This window comes from Panthera leo, chromosome A3, assembly GCF_018350215.1.
Source record: "Panthera leo isolate Ple1 chromosome A3, P.leo_Ple1_pat1.1, whole genome shotgun sequence".
Lineage (NCBI taxonomy): Eukaryota > Metazoa > Chordata > Mammalia > Carnivora > Felidae > Panthera > Panthera leo.
The window spans coordinates 76976095-76984791 of NC_056681.1; positions in this window are offsets into that span (position 1 = coordinate 76976095).

Below are 8697 nucleotides of genomic sequence, written 5' to 3' on the forward strand. Positions count from 1 at the left end.
AATTTGAAATTGTGAAAGGTCTTACTTCTAAGATTTTTAAGTGAGTCCAGAGCAGTGTTTAGGCTAGGGCTGGTTATCTCCCACTAGTGAGGCAAGAGACTTTTGTGCACTCCTCACAATGGTCTGTGAATTATGAGGTTTTCAGTCTTGGTGGGAGCAGGTACTCTCCCAGCGCTGTATGGGCACCTGGCAGTGTTTTCTCTAATCCTTTTGATTGCTTCTTTCCCCGACCTCAGTTTCATCACAGGCCTGTGCTCGTAAGTACTCTGCTAAATACTCAAGAGCCGCTCTGCAGATCTCCAAGAGTCTTCCTCTGGCAGCTCTCTCTTGTCTGGAACGGTGTCCTGGGGGCTCTCGCTGCCTGTGTCTCCCCATACCCGGCTCTGTATCTCTGTATCCTCAACCTTGGATTTGGCTGGGCTCTGCCTGGGTGCCCCCCTCCCTCTACCAACAACTGAATACCCTCTCAAAGCCTATGTTAGTGGCAGTTGTAGGCTCATCTCATTATTCCCATTGTTTAGGGATCACTGCCCATTGCCCGATAGCTAATGTCTAGAAAATCATTATTTAAAAAAAAATTAATGTTTATTTATTTTTGAGAGAGACAGAGACAGTGCGAGTTGGGGGAGGGTCAGAGAGAGAGGGAGACACAGAACCTGAAGCAGGTTCCAGGCTCTGAACTGTCAGCACAGAACCCGACGTGGGGCTCGAACTCACAAACCACGAGATCATGACCTGAGCCGAAGTCAGATGCTTAACCGACTGAGCCACCCAGGTGCCCCTAGAAAATCATTATTATTATTATTATCTGGTATTTTTAGTTTTATTCAGGCAGAGGTTAAATGTGGTCACTTTTACTCCATCTTCATCAGAAGCATCGACAGGTTAACATTCTTGTTGGGGACAAAGATCCAGGACCCAAAGTCTGAATTTTCTGTTTTGAACTATGAACACCAATGGGCCAGAAGCGTTCTCAACCTTAGTGCCCTATGGGTGTTTGCTAGGAATAACCAATAGTGGTCCCTTGCAGAAATGAGGTGTGTGAGAAAAGATGCTAGAGAGTCTATCCTGATAATACTAACCCTCACAAATCCCAGCTACTCTTTATAGCACTTACGGCCAAGGCTGTATACAGACCACTTCTATACTATGCTCCTGTAAACAGAAGTCATGCCATAAAAATAGACATAGATTTCTCTTAATAGACCCATGGCTTTGATCTGAGAGACAAACAACTAAATCTGAGGCTCCAAAAATCATGTATAAAGTTTTGAGGACTTGGTGAGAAGTTTTACTGCTTACATGTAGTACTCATTTTTGTCAGTTTTCACCAACTGCAGCTCCAAAATTGTTCCCGGGCCTGACATTTCACGGGGTCATTTGCCTTTTAAATGCACCGCTCACTTTTGTGTGCCTGATCTTCAGGGCTTAGGACCAAACATCTTCAATAAAAGTTTCAGCAATTACAAAAGACAGCATTAAGTCCTCACACCATGTTTTGAAAGGCTTTAGGTTGTTAACATTGAAACGGATGTCAGGTTTGAAAAAGGAAAGAAAAAAAAAAGCACTTTTTTTTTTTTAATTCAAAATTAATGTTTTCACTTCGGGGCCAGCAGAGCCATATCTTCACACATTTTGGAGCATGTTGCCCTTCCAGGCGTATGTAACTCTAGGCCTCACAGACCTTGACTGTCCAGAGGAAGACCAGAATCACAGCAAGAATCACCAAAAGCTGTTCTCCTGGCTCCCTTCCCTACATGCTTTATGAGAAAGTCAGGCTTCCTCCCAAGTCTGGTGCTGGGAATTTCCAGGGAGCACCCAATTTTTGGCTTTTTGCACTAGTTCTCTCGAGGGTAAGGTGTTTTCATTTTCCTGTCCTCCACTCCTGTTTCTCACCTCTCCTGCCTCTGCTGAAAGGGTGACAGTCACTGGCACCTGTCGAGGTAACAGCCTTTATGGCCACTGAAGAAGGCATCCACTGTCCTCGTGTCTGATGTCTAAGGACCACTGTACACACCAGAAGCCCCAGGGCAGGACGGCCTCACCTCCTGAAGGCACCCCCCATGACGCCTGATGCCAAACAACGCCTGCGCCAAGATTCCCTGTACCCTTTTCCAAGGGCAGTGTCATTCAGGATAAGGACAGTTGTTACCACTGCTGCTGACTTCTTGAACGCTGAGTAACTCAGGGAGGTTCTGTGCAGCGTTCTTTGTATTCGTCCCCCCTCCTGTTGTAGGCATCCCAGCCCAGGATTCCAAGGAAGTCACATTTCATCTAATCCATGGAGGACAAATAGGGGAAAGCAAGATTTATTCACAGAACTACAAAAATAAAAACCCATGTGACTGGAACCCATGTGGGATAGTAGCCACAGAGTGCTGGGGTTCAGTCATTCATCTTGGCAGAGGAGCCCTTCTTTTGATGTGGTTCACTGCTCTGGCACAAACATCTCCACTTTCCCGGGAGGACCTGATTCTTCAGGTAAATACATATACCAGAAAGAAACTCATACCACCATTTCTTAAACATACCTGCACATGCCCAAATTCTCAGATGAATTCACTTTTGGAGTTCAAATGGAACTCCTACTACCCTTCAAACAACATGTGCGAGGCACCCTCTTGGAATGATTAATGATGAACCTCCAGTGACTGTGAAATGGTGAGGCCCACAAATAGGAGGGCCAACTGGACAAGTTCGTAGAGCTGTCTGAGCTTTCCTAGACCTGAGGGCTTCTGGGATGGCTAATTATCAGGGTGTTCTCTCAGTACCTTGGGGTTTGTGAAATCTAGGAAAAGACTGTGATTCTTTGATATGCTTAAATGGTTTCCCAGAATGACTCCCAGATAAAAATAATTGAAAGGAAGTTTGGTTGTTAGGCAACCCCTGGGCATCACGGACCTTCCTCTGTCTGGTGGAATGATGGGCTTACACTAGGCCACGGGAAGTCTGCGTGAGGTAAGGCTGTATGTAGGAAGAACTAATGAGTGAGGAATGGCAGAGAGAAATTAGGGAACCATTAACTGAGTGAGAAATAGGTATTGCGTGGCCAAAGCCATAGATACCCACTCATCAGGCAATCAGAAATACCAGCATTGAATATGTGTGGTGTGCAAGGCACTCAGAGAGTGGCCCTGAGGCGCAAACAGACAATAACTAACAACAAGGATGACAGGTAACTTTTATTGAACACTTTCCTATATGCAAGGCACTATGCCACATGCATTACCTTATTTAATTCTCAGAACAACTTGATGAGACATACCCTTCTATTATTCCCAGCTACAGATGAGAATACTGAGGTTTGGGCATTTATTCAGGGTGCATAGTTAGTAGAATATGTGGGTCCCTTTCTCTTAGAACTGCAGTATATGGCCTAGCCCTGCCTTTAGGAGTTTACAATCTAGTTGTACAGAAAATATCTATATTTTTAAAACTAATGATCGATACAAGGCAATAAATAGTGTGCTATATTGTGATATGTATAAATTATACAGACTAAATGTACTGTGACATTTCTAAAGATGAGAGGTTCCTTTCTAGTTGTGGATGACCAAAGGAAAGCCACAGGATTTGGGCTTGACTTGAAGAAAAAAAAAAGGACATGAGAAGGCAGAGATCAAGCGGGGAGGAAATATTAATTCAGATAAAGACAACAAGAAAACTTAAGCTCAAAGTGAGAAAAGTCTAAGTTGTGATTCTTCTTTCCTATAAATGGACACAGGAGTTTACCCCAAAAAAGAATTGATTATGTGTATCTCAAGCAAACAATAGTCATTTAGGGTGAGTGTGTGTGTGCAGTGTAAGTGTAGATGTATGCATCTCAAATATTTTATCAAAGCTGGGAATGATGCACCAACAAAGTAGATGCAAAGCCTGAATTGGACTCCTATTTACTTGGGATTACATAGGGGGTTTTCATTGGTGGGGGGGAGGGTGGGTTTTTCCTTAAATGATAGAAAAGGGAAACTCACTTGATTGAATATGCTTTCTGACCTCTCTGATAAGCTTTCATGCAATTGGTAGAATCTCCTGAATTGGAATCAGGCTCCAGCAGCTGTTTGGGGAACTTGTCACTGACCACTTTTGTTGCAGCAACATGAGGCTGCTCTGAAGGGGCACTGTTAACTCTCATGAGCTTTCATCTCATGCTCCCCCAGTCTTTGGAGGGATCCTTTTAGAAATGCATTTTAAAGGTAGCATTTGTTTATATCTGGTTTGCAAACTGGATGAGTTAGAGTCTTTGGGTTCCCAATACAATGGATAAAAATGAGTGATTAGGGTAAAGAGAATCATTAAATACTTAAAATAATACTGTTGCTTTTGTTCAAAAAGTATTTTTCACTTGAATTGATTCTTGTTCTCATTTTCTTTGATTTATATCTATGTGCCCTTTTTCATTAATGGCACCCTTTCGAATACTAGAATATTTGGTGGCACTCTTGAAGGAATTAAAGTGCATCCAAAACTATCATACATTTTGTGCACTTGCCCTTTACCACTGTGCTGCCATTTGAATAGAACTGTTTCTTGTCCTGAGCATTATGTTCTCAGGAGGAAAACGTCTTCCACATTCTAGAAAACACTCCATTTTTCATTTGCGTTGGTTTAGTGCTGCACATTATAGCTTCTTTCTCTCTCCTTCTTTCTCTCCCTCAGTCTTCCTTCTTTCCCTCCTTTCTCCCCATCCTTCCTTCCTCTCTCCCTCCCTACTCTGTCTTTCTTTCTTTCTACTTGTAACAAGTTGTACGTCTCTTGTTTTCCTGAGACTAGCTTACTGAAATTGCTCCATTGGACAGATATCACTATAACTGAATTGTAAACCAAAATATTTGTATGTTAATAAAAATTTGGTAGCTCATATGGGTAGCTCATATTGATAGCTCAGTATATAGTATCACAACTAAATAACACCATCCTAATATTATTTTGGTACAAATTTCTAATAACTAATCCTGACCCAGTTTCTCTGAAAATACCCTTCATATTTCCAGCCAGACATTCACTTATGTTTTCTTTGATTTTGCATCTTTATTTCCTTCTGACATAGGAGATCTGGAAAAAATATGCTTATTTAATTCTAAATTATAATGTGAAAGTTGTCCTGTATCTCCAAGAACACATATTATAGTTATGAACAAATATATCCAAATCTAAAAAATAAATGTAAAATAATTTTTTAATAAAAAAATAAATGTCAGTGCTATCCTATCCTGTATCCTTTCTGGATGTAACACATGGGTCACCTTTATAGGCAACTGTATTAAGGATTTATAATCATAGTGTAATTAGCAGAAGGTATCTGCTTTATTAGTAGTCCTTTGTAATCTTGTTTTTCACTGCAGGATCAGAATGGATTGATGAATAAATTTTAAAATATAGTCCAATATAGTAAGTCAGCCTTGTTTTTTGGAGTTTTGGCAACGACATCTTCCATAATAAACAGTATCAACAATCACTTGCTGCCTCATGGTCACCCAAACAACAAGTAAGCTGACACACTGTTTCTCAGCTCTGCCCTTTACTTGAAAGATGTTCTGTCCATAGTTCCATGAGTGCTCTAACCTCTTGTAGGCCATTTACTAACATCATCGTTGTCTGCTCGTTTACAAGCTAGAAAGACCTGATGTTGGACACCCAGGTGTGGTGCCCAGCACAAACTGTCAGGGCTGGAGCTTTCACCAAGCTACTGAGAATAGCTGTGGAGAATCAGCCATAGAATCTAGCTCCCTCAGTTATAAGGGAAATAAAAATGAGGTTCTCTTTTTTTAAATCTAATTTTTTTTTTTTTTTTGAGTGTGTGTATCCCAGTCAGTCTGGGCTGCTAGAACACATTACTATAGATTGTGGGCTTACAAACAAAAGAAATGTATTTCTTACAGTTCTGGAGGCTAGAAATCTGAGATCAGGGTGCCAGCACAGTCAGGTTTGGGAGAGAGCTGTCTTCTGGGTTTCAGGCTTCCTTCTTTGCTTTGTGTCTTTACAGGGCAAAAAGGGCTATGGAGCTCCCTGGGGTCTTCTCTGTAAGAGCACTAGTCCTAGTCTTAAGGACTCTATCCTCATGACCTAATGGCCTCCCCAAAGCCTCACGTCCTAATTTCATCACACCGGGGGGCAGGATTTCAACATATGAATTTTGGAGGGGGGACACAAATATTCAGTCCATACCAGCAATGCAAAGTGAAACGAGCAAATTCTACAAGGAGACAGAAAAAAAGCAAGGGCTGTGAGAATTCTGAGATGGAAAAAGTTAGTAGCTGGGGGAAACCTAGTATTTGTAGACTAAAAGGGACTTTAGTGATCATCAGGACATTGGTATGAGTCACGCTAGCATTTTCTCTTTCCTCTCTTTTGCCCATGGTCAGGATTTCAAATCAGAACTCAGAACTCAGAAAGGAAAGAAGGAAGGAAGGAAGGAAGGAGGAAGGAAGGAAGGAAGGAAGGAAGGAAAAGAAAGAGAAATAGAAAGAAAGGAAAAGAGAGGGGAAGGGAGGGGAGGGGAGGGGTGGAGAGGAGAAGAGAGGAGAGGAGAGGAAAGGAAAGGAAAGGAAAGGAAAGGAAAGAGAGGGAAAGAAAGGGAAAGAAAGAAATCTCATTGTGCATTGGATACATAATAGTGTGTGTCTATCTCAACTCCTCTCTGTCCTCTAGATTGACCATTGACATAGTCCATAGTATTTGTATTAACAAATTAACAAAGGGATTTGTATTAACAAATCACACAGCAAGAGAAGCAGCACTCCATTGAGGAGTCCTGGAAATGACTGGCCTTTATGGAACGAACTAGCAATGTACATGGACACCTGATAAAGATCAGAAGGAAGGTCATGAGACTTCCATTGGAAGGCTGAACTTTTCTTCTAATTCTCTTAACCTACAATGGGCTACATAAATTCCTGCCTACCTAGTAGTATCTTGTGATTCTTTTCATACCCCCTTAAACACAGTGTTACAGACTCCACTCTGACGTCTTCATTCTGAATCTCTCTCCCTACGACACAGAGATTTCTGTAAACTCAGCAGTAAAACCCAGCCCCAGAAGTTGGCAAAGCTGCATAGTAGGCTCCTCTTACTCAGGTCTGTCCCCCTCTGAATGCTGATGTGTTCTTGAAATGAGGGAGCTTTAAAACCCCTTGTTGACATCGGTCTAAGATCTCTCTGTCTGAGGTACTATCAGGGAATTCGCAGGGCATTCATCAAAATCAAGCTGATGCAAGCATGAATACTCACAAGAAAGAGCCCTTTTTATGCTGAAAACTGCTGAAGGCTGGAAAAGGGGCTAATTTATTTAAATTATCCCTCTAAGTGTCAAGCCCCACACTTTGTGGAAGGGTCTGACAACTGTGGGTTAAAGAAAGTTTTCTCAAATTTATAAATAAATTAGTGACGGTGGGAAGTTAACCTGGGAAATCAGAGTAACAGAAAAGTAATCGCCATTGATGTTGATGCAGATGTAGGAAAAATACAGTTTTCTGCTATTAAGCTTTTAAATGTCAGCAAATGGCAGTTTAGTAGATCATTTGCTAATAATGATTAAATTTCTCATTAAAATGTTTCCTTCATTATTCTTCAGGTAGAAATGTGTAATTCAATGATTGTTACATCAATTACACTTAAAAAGCTCATTAAAATACTGAAATATTATCTCTCGTAGTCGGAGTACTTTAAGAGTACTGTACTAATTATAAAAGAAATAAACTCTTATAATAGCACCATTTGAACTGATGCCTTATAAATTCTTAATGTAAAGCTAACATGTAAAGTTTAAATCAAATATATAGATCCAATAAAACAAAACCTTTTTAATCTTGTTTTACCTTCAAAAGGACTCTGATTATTGTAATTAAATAATGCATGATATAATAAAGATCTAGAATGTGTGATTATTTCATTGGCAATTGAATATTGGTGCTTTTTATTTATGCAAGCAATGTATCACAGGCAATATGCATCAAGCGTTAAAATATTGATACAATTACACCTAGCTTGCCGAACCAATAAAAAAATCTGTGACATGACTCTGCTGATGATACGAGGACAGTTTGAAATCCTTTTTAAATTTTAATAGTCTGATGTGCTGGGTTATGCTAATTTTGCTAAGAAATAATGCCTCCAAGATTCACTGTTGTGCTTTTCATTCCTGCGAGCGAACAAATCCAGCTTTGCTCAGCATGGCTAACAAGTAGAGTTTGCTTCTGTACGCATTTGACCATTCTTTTTCTGGGAAAGATAAAAAGCACAGTAAGGTTTGGGGTTAGTTTGTTTGTTTTTAAGGGTATTCATTCATATTATAATGACCTTTCTCTAATTTTCTCATTTACTAAGTTTCACAGTTGCTTTTAAAACATTCAAATGCTTTTTATTCTTAAGTCCTTTCTCAACAGAGCAAAGGGTTAGGGAAGTTTTCCTTGTAGCTGTTCTATTATTAAAGCCTTGGCAAGTGACTACGTGGGGCTCTGAGCCTGCCCCAGAAGTCCTCCATGAAAGCAATAGATGACAGAATTTTTCTGCCATGTGCACACCTGGGGTTCAGTGTTACATAGCTGACCCATTTTCTCACCTGTACAAATGGACCCAAAATGCCTTTGTTGTTCTGTGTGCACAGGAGTAATTTCATACATAATTGTTGACTTAAAAACACAGCAACAGAAAGAGACACTCTGCTCATTTGGCTGCTGAAATGTTTGTATGATTCTG